Below are 14,875 nucleotides of genomic sequence, written 5' to 3' on the forward strand. Positions count from 1 at the left end.
CAGCAGGAATTAAAATAAGAAAAAATAGAGAGAATGGGGAAAACAATATTAAAAATGATCACAGGATTTTCTACATTAAAAAAAAAGGATCATGCAATTTACAAAGCTGACAAGAAAAAAAAAGTACATGTCCAAACCTGAAATAGCAAAATGCCAAAACAGAAACATAAAACTTTATGAAAACACCGGAAACAAAAGGCAGAATTTATCAAAAAAGTTATTACACTGTTACGAATTTCTCATATATAATATTCCAGCAAACAATGTAATTACATTTAAATAACCTGAATAAAATGACTATTGACCTAAGATTGTTTCTTTCGCTGTCAACATTTGAGAACCAAGTAAAATTTAAAATATTCTCAGATGAAGACTAAGAATGCTTACAACTCACATACCCATTCTCAGAAAACTAATGAGTGATAAATTTTAACTAAAAATAATTTGAATCCCATAGAATGGAGTAGAAAGAAACAGTGATCTGGCTTTTTGGTTCCTAATATATCTGGAGATTTCATAGTAATAGGAAAGGATTATCGGTCAAAACTTCTTGGAATGAGAGGGGTCTGCAGAGAACTGTGCAGGGGCAAATAACAGAAGAGAGGACTCTAGAGCTAGGACAGTAAAAATAATAAAAGGTTTTTATATGTGCCACTTTCTATGCTGAAGATAGAAATTTATAAAGCATGCTGTTTTACCCTTTCAGACAGGAAAACCACAAGTCCAATGCAATTTTTGGAACATTGGGTTACATGAGAATATAGATGAAATTAGTTTTCATAGAGAGTGGTAGGACACATACAGATAATAATGGTCACAAATAGCCTCTCACTGTTTCATTCCCTGAGGTTTAGGTGATCAGTTTGGGGAGACAGTTCTTTAAGACGGGATTGCCAGAGTAAATCTAGAGTATAACGCTAGAAACTCTCTTCCATGATTTGTCCCCTACAATTCCCTAAAAGTATCCAGAGACTGGTTCTAGTAGAACCTAGGTCTTGAAATTTTCCCTGTCCCCATTTTTTTTTTAATGCAATTTTATTGAGATATATTCACATAACATACCATCATTCAAAGTATGCAATCAGTTGTTCACAGTATTGTCACATAGTTGTGCACTCATCACCACAATCTTTGAAAATTTTCATTACTCCAAAAAATAAAATAAAAATTAAAGTAAAAAGGAACATCCAAAACATCCCATTCCCCTCCTCCCCCCATTGATCATTTACTTTTTTTTTAATACAGTTTTGAGATATATTCACACACCCTACAGTCATGCACAGTGTACAATCAATTATTCACAGCATCATCAGATATTTGTGTGTTCATTACCAGAATCAATTTTTGAACCTTTTCCTTACTCCAGAATAAAAATAAGAGCAGGAAAAAACACCTACATCTTTCAATCCCTTCCATCCCACCCTATTCTTCATCTAATTTTTGTCCCCATTTTTCCACTCATCTATATGTACACTGGATAAAGGGAGTGTGAGCCGCGAGGTTTTCACACACTTTCACACTATGCAATCTACATAGCCATACAATCATCTTCAAGATTCAAGGTCACTGGCTTTCAATTTGATAGCTTCAGATATTTCCCTGTAGCCATTTCAACACACTAAAGACTAAAAGGTGATATCTATGTAGCACATAAGAAAACCCTCCAGAGTGACTTCTTGACTATATTTGAAATCTCTCAGCAACTGGAACCTTATTTTGTTCCAACCCTCTTCCTACTTTGGTCACGAAGATCCTCTCAATTCCACAGTGCTGGGTCCAGGCTCATCCTCAGGAGTCGTTTCCCACCTTGCCAGGGGGATTTGCACCCCTTGTCCCAATTTTTGTGTCATGAGCTGAGCCATCTAATTTTGCCAGGGTATCTAGAGCTCACAGAGCAAAGTAGTTCAACACCATAGAATTTCAGTGGCTGCAAAAGGAAAATAATAAAGTAGAACACTTCTCTACCAACTGCTTGTCTATTCTCTGCCCCTCTCTGCCTTGAACCCTGAAAAACTGAACCAGAGACTGCATCACCTGATCCTCTTAACTTCAGGTTTTGAATTAGGTTCTGCTCGTGGGACAAAGATGTGTTTACTTTCCAGTATTATAAAAATAATGTCTCCTCTGGGGCAAAAGTCAAGCAGTTTATTTCCCATTATAAAATATTTGGGATCCCTAAAACTTAGGATCCTCTCTTTAATTAAACCCACTGTATGTGCAGATGTGACCTGACCCTTCTTGTGTCGCCCTGTGGGATTGGGTCTCCAGGAACGGAAAGAAAAGGGATGCTATCCTGATTACTGCTTTTGCTATGAGAGATAAACTCTCCCTTATCTATGATCCAGTTGTCTCATGATTTCTGTTAATATATTAAGATTTTAACTGTGCAACGATGGCTAAAATCTCATAACCATTACAATTCTTGACAGCAAGGACAAAAACACATATATAATAACACTAAGATGTTATTTTGCCTTTTTTTCTGCTTCAATTATTCCAATGATGTGAAAATAATGTTAAGTAAAATTCTTGCATCTTGACACAAACCAAAGCAGTGTCTCAAAAGTGCTGTCATTGTATTCCTCACCAGCAGGTGCTCACACTTAAAAAAATTTTTTTAAAAACATCAAAAATATAACACTAATTTCCCAAAATTACCACTAACCATATGATTACTAAATTATTTATATACATATATGTATTACATATTCATAATTTGTAAAGAAAATCCTCTTTTGAGAGCTTTATATTTCTCATTTTTTGTGGATTTATCATATTTTATTTAACTAGCATCCTATTGATGGATATTTCAGATGTTTCTAGTTATTTTTCCTGTGTTTTCATTTTACTATTAGAAATTACACTTCAATTAAAGCCATTATGCATACACAATTTTATACTTTTGGCAATTATTTTTTTGGATAACTCCCTAAAATTGGGATTGTTATATATATAAAAGTAAATTTTATAGATTTTGTCAAATGCCCTTCTATGAAGGTTGCATTCCCACCAACAATATCTGAATTATCTGTTTCCCACACCTGCACAACAGAATATTGTGTTAAATTATTATATGTGAATTATTAAACTCCTTGAATTTTACCAAACTGATAAAAGTGAAATCTCAGTATAATTTAAATATTAATTTCCTTTTAAGAAAATTTCTTTCACTTAAAACACTGTCTGTCATCTTCCCTCAACTCTACTCAATGTAACATAATTATTTCAACTTTTGAGAAGTGATCCTACTTTTTCTTCCATATTTTTAACCTTTTTTCTTTATCCCACTTTCAGTTCTAACCAGAGATTAATTTGGGCATTCTGAAGTTATCATGTACTCATCCAATAGTACTAATAAAATTTTTATATCAGGTTCCATATACACACTTTATGTTCTTTAGAATTCTCATTTAAACTGGATTTAATATCTTATGGCATCCTTATTCATTAATGAGTTAAGCAAAATCTTTGGTACACATTCATTGTATATTTCCATGAGTCAGGTTTTATCTCTTGAAAAACTGTATTTAACAATAACTGCATATATGGTTTGGAAACTAATTCTTAGAATAATTCTTATAAGATATGACAGAAAATTTGAGCAAGATTGCAAAACATAGTACAATCAAAATCTAGTTTATTATGTATAAAGTACAATTTTAATTTAGCAATTTTCAGAACAGTTAATAGGCCTTGTATGCAAACAATGAGTAAAAGAAAAATTTCTCCTGCCTGTGCATTTTAGATGGTGTGATTTTTCTTGACATTCTCTGAAATAAAAATAACTTTTAAAACTATCAGTAGTAATTGACATTATATTTTTTATTACCTGAAAAGTATACCTTATTCTGTCTTTATAAGTAAAATTCAGAGTAAACCAGAAATTGTTTTCTAGGACATAAATGACTCAGTAGTTAAATATCTAAAATGCATCATTATTGTTTAGGGAATTGTCATAAATAGGCTAAAGAAATAGTAAGGGACTTATCTATATAAATTAGAGTTTATTATAAAAATATAAGAGTTTATTATAACAATATAATATCTCATTTACCTGAATTTCTCAAGTTATAAAATATCTTATTTTTAGAAGGACCCTAATATCTACATTTCCAGAATTTATTTTAATACTGTAAAATTTTGAATCATCCATGCAATTTCAGGTAAACATTTTATTTTTTACTTTTCATTAAACCTTTAAGTGCAATGCACATGTGCACAGTAAAGATAAATTGAGTTCTTTGTTTCTCGCTGATTTTCATATTATCCCTGGATAAAGTTAATTCACTATAGCAGAAAATCTTACCCAGAGGATAGTAACTATAAAATGCTTCTGTGGCTTAGATCAAGAATATTAAACCTAACATATATTTTTGCAGCTAATAGTGACTTTTCTCAGTATATATGACAATCTGAATTTATAGGGTTATAATGTGTAGGGTCTTCTTAATATCCATATTTATAATAAGCTATACGTATGATAGAATCATACATATTAAAAATTGTTACAGTCTATAATAAAATATCTTAGAGTGATGTAAACATATATTAAAAACTGTATTGAATAATCTATGTTTTAAAATTGGGCCTTTATGTGGGAAATTATACCTATAATTAAATAACTGAAGAGTACTGGCCTATTAACATGGGATCTATATAACAAACTTTTTTCATCTATGCTGGCAACAAGTTGTAGAAACTGCCACATAACAGCAATTGGAAAGGGATTAATGAAGAAAATGACAGAAGCATTAATGAAAAATGGACTCCAGATTTAAGGTTGATTTTGATCCAAAAGTGAGCACATTTGGCCTAATAAGAATAAATCCCACAGACTGAGAAAACTCTAAATGTGAAAGTTCTAAGACTACTGAGTTTCAGTCATATCACTCACATGAAATGGGAAAGAGATGGGTAAGAAGTGCTTAAAATATTAATAGAAAAAAGAAAACAATATAAGTGGTAGACTTATCACTCTGCACACTTGTCCCAATATGTTATAAAATCCTAAGCATAAGGATAATATTTATGGTAGTAACTTCACTTTACATATCATATAGCTACCTACATTATTTACTTTGGTCTGCAAGTCTGATTTTCATGCCCTAGGTCTTGTCTTCTGTCTTCTTTACTATCCTACTACAACTCAAAAAAGGTATATACATGAGGATTTTGCAGGTTTAGAAACTACAACTCATAAAGGATTTGCAGATGAGGATTCACAAGTTCAAAAGATGCCATGACTTGTACAGAATCAATCAAGTAATAAATGACCAATTTGATTGCAAAATCCAGAAACTTTTTTGTTTTTTAGAATTGTGTCATTTTTTCCAGGTGCTCTCTGTGTAGTATAGTGACTTGTGTTTAGTGGGCACTCAAAACTTTTGTCTGATCAAATTTAAACAAAGAATACTAAATACTTCTTCTTTACCAATAAATTGACCTGTTGAAGATATAAATTACTTATGCAGTAATATTTGAGAATTGTGATGCAATTACCTATAATGAACAACTATGAAATAATAGTAATACATGGACTTGATACTGTGTTTAGACTATAGGAATTTCAAAATTCTTTGAACCCAATCAAAAAGAGAATTTCTTTCACTATGCTGTCAAAGACATATTGAATCCTGATTTCACTAGCATCAAACAGTGCAGTGTTTAAAATATTTTTTATAAATGGAATCTTACAGTGAATATTACTTTGTATCTGACTTTTTGAACAGTATTATGTTTTTGAGTTATTTGCAAGTTTTTTTTCATGTAGCAAAGATTTGTTCTTGCTGCTGTATAATATTTCACTGAGAGGGTATCCAGAAATTTATCCAGTTTAATGTTATGGTATCCAGAAATTTATCCATTCTAATGTTAAAAGGCCTTCTACTGTTCCATGATTATGGTTATTTTGAATAGCACTGCTATGGATATTCTTGCATATCTTATTGCTCATATATATAAATTTCTATCGGATATATACCTAGGAATACAATTGCTGTATCACACTCCACTTTGGCTTATATTCCCAGTTTTCCATAATGAATGTTCTAATCTACATGTACAACAACACTCTTATGTTGGATTGAGTTGTGTACCTCTGTTTGGACATGTTGTTGGTCTTTGTCCTCATTCTGGTGAGTGTAGACCTTGGTAAATAAGATCTCTTCAAGATACTACTTCAGTTAAAGTATGGCCCAACTGAATCAGGTTGGGCTTTGATCCAGTTAACTGGAGTCCTTTAATAAGCAGAATGAAAGACGTAAAGAGAGAAGCCATGGGGAGTAATCAAAAGCTGGAAGTTAAAGGAACCAGAAAAGAAAGAAGTCATGCCAGGTGCATTGCCATGTGACCCCAAAGATTGCCCGCCAAACAGAAAAGGACCCCAGGAAGAAGCAAGTCTTTTAGATTTTTGAACATTGAGCCAATACATTGCTGTGTTAAGCCAACCCATTTCATGGCATTTGTTTTAGCAGCTAGGAAACTAAACTATGTAAGTTGTGATTGATTCATTTTCATCCAACACTTGGCACAGTGAATCTTTTAAACTTATACCAGATTCATCCTTGTACTTGTTAGGTTCGGAGCCATTTAAGAATTCATACAATGCAGTGAGTCAAAGTTTAAGAATAAAGTTTAAGATTTATTAGAGGAAGAAAGCAGGTGGGAGCCAGCAGAAAAGAAGAAAAAGATAATGGCTCCCACTCTCTATCTGAAAACAGCATTCTTTAATGAAAAAGGAACCCACGTTGGGCAGGATGTCTGCTGTGATGTTCTGTGCCCGATTGGGTAAGTGCCTATCTAGTTTTGGGCTGATTGGTTTGTAGAATTCTGAGACAATATTCTTTTTAGGAAAGCAGCCACATTATCTAACTGGGGAGAGCAGGCCTTCTTGGTTGTTTATTTTATGGGCATCTCTGACCTTGACTTACCCGCCTTTGAGGGGCCACTGGGACGGCCTTGAACAGCCTTGAACAGCCTTCATTCTTTAGTCTATGGGGCACCTGTTTTCTTGTGAGATAAGCTGTGGGGCCCCTGAGTTAGAAACTCCTTTTACATGTTAGTTTCTTCTTCTGGGATCTAACAGTACTGATATTATCATTAGGGAAAACTAGATTTCCCTTTGAGTAATTATGTTGAACTTCATTTTTTTAAATAAAATTTATGTTTTAGAACAGTTTTAGATTTTCTGAAGAAAAAGCAAAAACAAAAACAGAAAACAACAACAGAGTTTCCATATATACAAAAAACAGTTTTCCCTATTATTAACATCTTACATTAATTTGGAATATTTCTTTACAATTAATAACCAAAATTGATACAATATTATTAACTAAAGTTCATAATATATTCAATTTCCTTCATTTTTATGAAATGTATTTTTATTCCTAATTCAGAATCTCATCCATGATCACATGTTAATTTAGTCATCTGGTCTCCTAAGTCTCCCCTAGTCTGTGGCAGATTCTCAGAATTTTCTTATTTTTGATGACTGGGACAGTTTTGTGTAGTACTAGTCAGGTATATTTTAGAATGCCCCTTAATTAGAATTTTTCTCTAGACCTAGTTTGCTGAGGGTTTTTATCATAGTATTTGATGTTCTCCAATGTTTTTTGTACATTAATTAATATAGTACCTGAATTTTCTTCTTTAGCTTGTTGATGTGGTTGATTTTCAAGTGATGAAGTAACTCTGCATACTTTGAATAAATCCCACTTGATCATGGTATAGAAGTCTTTTTATACAGTTTTGGATTCAACTAAGATTTTGTCGCGCAGTTTTTTGCATCTATGTCCATGTAAGATCATGTCTTGTACTTTCTTAGTTTTAAAGTTATATCTGACTTTGGTGTTATGATTATGCTGGCCTTGTAGATTGAGTTAGGAAGGTGTTCCCTCTGCTTCTGTTCTCTGGAAGGGACTGTGCTGAATTTCCATACTTTCTTCCTTAAATGTTTGATAGAATTCAGCTGTGTAAATATCTGGGCCTGGTGCTTTCTTTTTTGGAAAGTTATGTATTAAGGATTAACACAATTTATTTAATAGACGTAGGCCTATTAGATGCTCTATTTCTCAGTGTGTGAGTTTGGGCAGATTATGTCTTTCCAAGGACTAACACACTCATTGCAATTATCAAATTTGTAGGCATAGAGCTGTTTGGTATATTTCTTTTTACTATCCTTTAAATAAACATGGAATAATATTGGCAATTTGTGTCTTTTCTCTTTACCTTTATAGTATGAATAAAGTTTTATCAATTTTATTGATCTTTGTAAATTACTAGCTTTTGGGTCTGGTCAGTTTCTCTTGTTTTCCTGTTCTCAATTTTATTGATTTCTACTCTAATTTTTATTATTTCTTCTCTTATACTTTCTTTAATGTTTAAATCACCCTTCTTTTCCTATTTCTAAGCACTTGTCGCAGCCCAAGAGGGCCATGCCAGTCCAGAGGCCAAAGAAGACAACAAGCATTTTCTGATACATGAACCTTTATTCAGGGCTTACTTACAGGGTGAGAAGTCATGGAGAGATCACAACGGCTCTCTCAGGCTGGGCAGGCATCTCATTTGCAGGGAAGACAAGCAAGGGATGCAAAAAGGGCAGAAAGCCTTTTATAAGGGTTTAAGACAAAGGCCCTCCTAAGGGTGGGGGAAGCACAGATGGAGGAACAGGTTACTTTGACCTAGGGGGTGGTGCAGGAAGGACTAAAATAGCACTTGAACAATTACATTTTGCTCTTTTTGAGACTCTCACTTCCTGCCTGCTTGCATAAAGTTATATTCTAAGGTCAATTTACCCTTTTTCTCTTTAGTGCCTTAGAAAGACAATAGGTTAAATATTTAGCTGTGCACCAAAGATCTGCAGGTCTGTTTTGCTCAAGCCATGTGTTACCACAGCACTGCTTTTGCTGTATCTGACAGAATTTAAAAAAAAAAAAATTTCCCAATGTGAAATGCACAGATAATTTAATAGGATTTACTTGATTTTACCCTCTTTTGGGGCAGACCTCAGAAAATCAAATTACAAAGTCATCATCACATCCTAGATTTATTACAACTGACCTGCAGGCAAAAGGATATAACTTTTACATAAACACTTTGATTCCATGTGTATTCATCTTTAATAGAGGAAGAATTCAAACAAGAATACATGATAAAATATTCCAAAGCTCCAAGAAGGAGTTGTTACTGAGCTCCATTTTTACATACAGATAAGACAATATCTCTGCACATTAGCTTTTTGATAATTTTTATACATTTTTCTATGGTACAAGAAAAATAACCAGAGCTCACAATGTACAATTCTTACACTATTTTCACAGTTGGTGAACACTATTTACCCTTTTGTTTTAATAAAGATACATTGTAATAAACTCCTTGCCCTTAACTTTATAGCTTATAATAATCTATGAGCAATACACTAAAATTGCCTTTTTATGTGTCATCCACACAATACAATGATCAGAGTCGCTCCTGGACAGTCACAATTGCTTTTATCTCCATTTGCATAATGGTAAGGTGACCCTATGCTGAGCCAGAGGGGGAAGTGACAACAGAGAAACAAAATTCCTCAAGTCCTCGGGAGCAATGGAGGATGGTGTCATGGTGTGGCCAAGGGAAGACGTATAACAACGCCTCCTTTCAGAACACTGGGAAGTCTAAGGTTTAGGCAGCCATGGGGAAGACAGGAAAATCAGGCAAGTGGACCAAAGAGATAAATCATTTCTGAATTCTGAAAGTTACAGGGGTGTAACTTTAAACAGCACCATTCTATCTTCATTGTTTTATAGCATTTGTGACTGTCTCTCTGGGAGAAGACACAGCAATACACACCACAATTTGGTTCCGTAACAGCATCACCTGCACCTCAGACCATGGCTGTTTTACATTCCGGTGTGCTTGAACTGCTTACAGTGCTGCTGAACCGTTAAACAAAGCCTAACGTCCAGAGTAAGGGAGGCCAGAGTGAAACCTATGGAGAACCTGACTAATGGGTGAATGAAGCAGAACAAAAGATGACAGATTTAATTGGGTTTTATTTGTGTAGTTAGTACGAATTCCAATTCCAAGAAAGGTGACCTGCTAGAGACTCAAGCATGTGATGAGCTTCTCTAAAAAGTAAATGCCATTTCAGATCCTCATCTGATCAAGTGTGTCTCTAGAAAAGGTGCCTCTTCATCACCCACCATGTCAGCTGGGCCCTACTTTTCTCAGCCTTTTCAACATTAGAGCATAGGAGATATTTGGGGCTAAAAATCCTTGGTAAGGAACATCCCTGGTAATTATAAAGGTTTTTGACAAAGAAAGAAATGGGAAATATTGGTATAAGCAAAAGCTATACAGCGGCAACAGATCACATGGGAAGGAAAAGAGATTCAGAAACTGAAGACCTGGACCAGTGATGGCAAGAAGTAAACAACTGAGATTTGGTCTTTTGCTGCCTATAAGAAGCTTTATGCAATCAATCAAGGCACATTATTATTAGTTACTTCTCCCTGTTAGTGAGTTATGATGGCTAAACTATTAGGCTTAGGATCAAGGGGAAATACATAGCTGCTACAAGTTGTTCCAGAAAAGATATTAGAATTAAAAACATCTGTAAACTTTGCCCTCTGTACTTTTTCTTCTTTCAGTTGACTGCGACTGTAAAGCAACAGAATATCAAATCAGTAAATGTGCAATATTTTTAAAATCATATTTTAAAAATCAGTAAATCAGTAAATGAAGAAAGTAAATTCCTCCTTTGTCCTCCGGCTCCAGAAGGCAACATGTCTTCTTGCTCAAGCCTGAGTCTCTTGGTTCAGACTCGGTACCTATATATCCGCGTTCTTCCAGTATTTGCAAGTCTTATAGAACACCATTCTGGTAGCTGTGTCTCCAGGTTTTGAGTCTAGAAGTGAATTTATGATGTGATCTAATCACAGGCAACAAATTGATCATACTGATTTCCACATTTCATGGTTGTTCGTCAAGAAAGAGCAGGATGAGTTCTCTCCGATGAGCACTAACCTGTGTGATCAATCAGGTATTACAGGAATTCACATTCCATGTGACAGGAGTGTACAGACGTGATGGAAACAAACACCAATCTTATTGCACATGGTGTCTGGGTGAGCAATAAAAACAATGTGATACAGGATGAAAATTCTTGATGCCTTGCTTCGTCTCAGCCCTTTTTTCTAGAGTCTGATGTAGCAGCTATCAGTCGATATACACAGGAGAGCTGGGAGTAGCTGGCATTTGATCTAGGATTTTACAAACATAGGATGCGACCTCTATGGTACATTCTTCATGCATCAAAATAAAGGATGTTTCAGAAGTTCTTTATACTTCGGCCTTTTGGATTCATCCTTTGTAAGGCACAAGTTGACAAAGTTGATGAAAATTGGGGAGAATTTCCTTTCCTAAGAATTACTAAGCTGTGGAGGATATCTTCTCATGACTTGTTAGTTGATCAAACATGCTATTCCACTTAGGATAAGGAAATCGTCCTATAGCCAACTCATACAATGTGATCCCCAAACTCTCAACATCAGAGCAGAAATCATACCCTTGCCGAGGTGTACTTGGGTCTATTCTTTCAGGTGCCATGTATGGCCTACACCCAGTGTCTCTTGTCTTGGCAATGGATCCACAAGCTGTCCACTGACACCCAGATCACAGAGTTTAGTATTTCCACTCCTGTCCAGAAGAACATTGGAAGGTTTGATATCTCTGTGAATGATTTTCAAGTTTTCTTTTAAGTGGCTTAGTGCTTTCACAGTTGCTAAAGTGATGTTGCCTAAAATTTCTTCTGGGATAACATCATCTAATACACTAGACACATATTTGTAAAACTCATCAAACAAGTTAGACATGAGATCCATACAGATCCAACAGTCACCCTCTCTGAAGTTTGCACCATAAAACTGAACAAGATATGGGCAATCACTACTCCACATTACTACATCCAAATCCATAAGAAGTTGTTTTTCTTCTTTTTCATCCACTGTTGAACGAATTCTTTTCTGCATTATTTGCCCACTTGGTTTGTGGACCATTTTGTTGACAGACATAAGCTCCTTGTCCAATTTCTCCAAGGTTTTTGAAGTCTTCTGCAGTGAAATCCGTGTTGCTCAGGAGAGATCTTCAGCTCTCCTGATGACTCAATGCTGTGTTCTCAGTCTCTCTCCTGCATACTGCTGACGGCCACCGCTGGGGCTTGGAGCCGCATTGTTGGGAGTGAGGAGCCAAGCGGCACCGCGGCAGGTGCAAGGCAGCAAGCTCAGCCTCTCCCATTTCACAGATTTTTATGAATTGTATTTTCATTTCCAATTATTTAAAAAATATGTATGTTTTAAATTTCCTTTGAGACTTCATCCTTGAATCATATGTTAATTAGAAGTAGGTTGTTTAATCCCAAGTATTTGAAGATTATACAGTTAACTTTCTGTTACCAACTTCCAGTTTAATTCCATTATGGTCTGAGAATATACTTTACATGATTTCTAATCTTTTAATTTTGTTGAGGTGTGTTTTATGGCACAGTATGTGGTCTGTCATGATAAATGTTCATGTAGGCTAAGGGAAGAATAAATTCTGTTATCACTGAGTGGAGGTTTCTACAATGATCAATTAGATTATTGATGTAGTGCCATTCATGTTAATTATATCCATATTGATTTTCCATGTGCCTATCAATCAACTCCAGCTTTCTTCTGATTAGCATAGCATGGTGTATCTTTCTCCATATTTTCTTTTTTAGCCATCAGATTTTTAATGTTGAAATGGCTTTCTTGTAGTCCATTATGACCTCCATTCTGACCTCAGGTTAACTTAACTAATTCCATTTGCAATGACTCTATTTCTGAATAAGGTCATATTCACAGATACAGGAGTTAGAATTTCAGCATATCTTTTTAGGGCACACAATTCAAACTATAATACAGACTATTCACATTTAAAGTAATTAATAATATAATTGAATGATGTCTAACATGTTTGTTACTGTTTTCTATTCATTGAACTTGCTCTTAGTTTAATTTTTTTCATTTCCTGCTTTCTCTGGTTTTAATTGAGCATTTTATATGATTTTGTTTCATCTTTCTCTTAGCACGTCAGATTTCCTCTTTTTAATTTCTTTTATTTGTCCTAGAGTTTGCAATATGCGTTTTTTAGTAACATGAGTCCATCTTCAAACAACATGATACCGTTTCATATGTATGCAGACATAACAAATAATTCTCGATTCCTTTCCCATATCCCCATCACTTATAACATTGCTGCCATTAAAATAACTTATCCTTATGATACAATCATCCAATAAATTGTCACTATTATTACTTTAAACAAAGTAATTTTTACATATTTGGATACCTGATTTGTCCAACAGCTAAAAAGCAAACACACACATGCAAACAAAATCATAACGCAAAACACAAAACTCACCTCTCTTCATTGAAATATAAACTCTGTTGACACATTTGTCAAAAATCACTTGAAATTTATGTGGGTTACATTTTGACTTGCAAACCTGTTCAATTATTCTATGCACAAATCTTATAGCTTTATAGCAAATTTTGAAATTTAGTGTGAATCCTCCAGCTTTGTCCTTTATTTTCACACTATTTGTGTCTTAACTAGATCCTTTGCATTTCAACATACATTTACAAAATAGTTATCATTTTCTATGAAAGAACATGCTGTTTTTTATTATGAATGTATGAAATTCATAGAGCAATTAGAGTTTTAAGGTTTTAACAATATTGAGGTATAAAATTCATAAACAATGGTTTCTCCATTTATTTTGTTTATCAATAATTTTTACAATAAATTTTTTCACTGATTTTTTGGTATATATTTTGTTAAACTTACACCAGTAACATGATTTTTGAGGATATTGCAAATAAATTTTTTTTAATTTTAATTTTGTATAGCTTTCTTCTAGTAAGTTAAACTTTGTTTTTGTATATTGACTTTGTATTTTGTGACTTCGATAAAGAAATGATCGAATTCTAATGGGTCATCATTATTTTGTCTGCAACTTTAGACTCTTTTCCATCCTGTCTGCCCCTTTTACTTAATTTTTTATTCTTATGGCAGCTGTTATGACTACTGAACAATGTTGAGTAGAACTGGTAGCAACAGACAGTCTTGTTCACTATTTCAGAGAAAATGAATTTTGTTTTTTACTATGAAAGATGATTCAAAGATTGGGATATTTAAGTTTTACTTTTCTAGAAATATAATTTTCCTTCACTTTTTAACATCAACTCAATCAAAATTTTATTTAAAATGATTTGAACTTTGTGTGTTTTTATGAAATATAAGAGAAAATAAAACCTCTAAGAGAAGGAATGATGTAGTGAGTAGACATCAAAATAATCATGTAATTATGGTAAAGTGTAACTGCTACAGCCAATTGGAAGCAAAAGATCTAAAGGGCAGTCAAACATTTGCTATATTTTATGTTTGATTTAAAAACCATGTTCCATTTAGTGAGGTAAAGTAGACAACCTCATAAAATCTTGGTGAGGCTTAAAATGAATGCAATCACTTGGAAAAGAATTTAAAAAATGGCTACCAAATAAAAATGCAGTTACTTAAAATGTGTTTTTTTCCTGGAATGATTTTAGGTTTATACAAAATTTGCAAGTACAGGACAGAATTCTATCATAGTCTTCAATATTCTTCCCCTAACATTAATACTTTATGAAACCTTGGTACATTTATTGAAATTAAAAAATATATGTGTATACAATATTATTAACTAAACTACAGATTTTATTAATATTTCACAGTTTGTTTTCTCTTTTCTCCTCCAGGACCAGGTCCAAGCTATAACCTGAAATTTAGTTATCATGTCTCGTTTGTCTTCTCCAATCTGTGACAGTTTCTCAAA

General features: G+C 33.8%; 1 pseudogene; it reads right to left on the minus strand.

The window, feature by feature from the left end:
* Positions 1 to 11,196: 11,196 nt before the first annotated feature.
* Positions 11,197 to 12,145, minus strand: LOC119507310 (annotated as a pseudogene).
* Positions 12,146 to 14,875: the final 2,730 nt, after the last annotated feature.

This window comes from Choloepus didactylus, chromosome 12 (genome assembly GCF_015220235.1).
Source record: "Choloepus didactylus isolate mChoDid1 chromosome 12, mChoDid1.pri, whole genome shotgun sequence".
In the NCBI taxonomy this organism is placed as follows: Eukaryota; Metazoa; Chordata; class Mammalia; order Pilosa; family Megalonychidae; genus Choloepus; species Choloepus didactylus.